This window comes from Anoplophora glabripennis, unplaced genomic scaffold (genome assembly GCF_000390285.2).
Source record: "Anoplophora glabripennis isolate ALB-LARVAE unplaced genomic scaffold, Agla_2.0 scaffold116, whole genome shotgun sequence".
Taxonomy (NCBI): Eukaryota; Metazoa; Arthropoda; class Insecta; order Coleoptera; family Cerambycidae; genus Anoplophora; species Anoplophora glabripennis.
The window spans coordinates 645,084-646,638 of NW_019416290.1; the positions used below are offsets into that span (position 1 = coordinate 645,084).

At 29.6% G+C, this 1,555-nt stretch overlaps 1 protein-coding gene across 1 annotated transcript in view; it reads left to right on the forward strand.

Moving 5' to 3' along the window:
- LOC108906544 overlaps nucleotides 1-1,555 on the forward strand; it is an 87,186-nt gene that overhangs the window by 65,925 nt on the left and 19,706 nt on the right. The gene's annotated exons all lie outside the window — the stretch shown is intronic.

Genomic DNA, 1,555 nt, shown 5'->3' on the forward strand with positions numbered 1-1,555 from the left:
TTATTTTCTAATTCTTTTATAAAGTCTTGTATTGGTTATTCTTCTTTTATAGTCTTGTATTGATAATTCTTCTCTAACTCTCTTCTTCTTTTCTTCTTTGTTAAAGTCTTTTATAAAGTCTCTTTATTCTTTGCTTATTCTTTTTTTCTTCTTTATTTATTCTTCTTTTAAAAAGTCTTTTCTAATTCTTTTATAAAGTCTTGTATTGGTTATTCTTCTTTTATAGTCTTGTATTGATAATTCTTCTCCAACTCTCTTCTCCTTTTCTTCTTTTTTAAAGTCTTTTATAAAGTCTCTTTATTCTTTGCTTATTCTGTTATAAAATTTTCTTTAATCTTCTTTTAAAAAGTCTTATTTTCTAATTCTTTTATAAAGTCTTGTATTGGTTATTCTTCTTTTATAGTCTTGTATTGATAATTCTTCTCCAACTCTCTTCTTCTTTTCTTCTTTTTTAAAGTCTTTTATAAAGCCTCTTTATTCTTTGCTTATTCTTTTATAAAATTTTCTTTAATCTTCTTTTAAAAAGTCTTATTTTCTAATTCATTTATAAAATCTTGTATTGGTTATTTGAAAAGGCCTCGAATATAATTAGGGAATGTTATAATAGACGTAATTTAGATGTATGTCTAGAAATCTCTCGAATATATGTTTTTTGTTGAATTCAACAATTGAAAATGCAAAAAAAAGACGTCTTTTAAACATTACAAAAAATAAATATGCGAAAATGCGAAATAAACGTCTTTTTTGACGTTTTCTATGTTACGAATATTTTTTTTTATTATTCCGTGTTTCCGTTACCCTGAGACGAACCATACCTCGGTGTTTCCCACTCCCCCGCCTAAAAGTCATCCCGAAGCGCGATATTTTTCCACATCCGATGAAACCATAAACCAGGCATTCCACGTTGGCCGACGAAAAGTTCCGGCTAACGCGAGAGAGATGTGACCGTTCCTTTCNAATTGTTGTTTAAACAATTTTAGAATATTTAAATAAATTTGTTTTTGATCTTTGATAAACAGTACATAAGTTTATGCACTTACCTTTCATACAATAAAAAAATAATAAAGTTGATAATTAAAGGAAGTTTAAATATAAATAATTATCGGACTGTTGAAAGACCAATAATTATTAACGATAGGCATTTGAAGATAGATTGTTTTTTTAAATCGCGAGACATTGATTTAAAAAAAAATCATCAAATCGGACCTCTAGAATTTGAGATATTAAAAATTTTTAACGCCGTCGCGGTTTTGAACTCGCCGATTCAATTTCGAGCAGGCCGAAGCGGATGCGCTCTCTGCTTCCCCCACCACCACCACCCGTACGATTTTCTTGAATTTCTCGCTTGTATAAATAACTAAACGCGTTTTCAAGTTTTAAAGTAGGTTGCCAATGAAGAAAAGTATTGCAATCTTAGACCTGGTAAGTACTCGTAATACCAAAGGTATTTTTCGAAAAATTAGCCCGGATGTCCCAGTACATTTAGTGTAAATGACGGTTAACTTTGATCGGCTATAACTACGTAACTAATTGACCAATCGATCTGTTTTTTTTT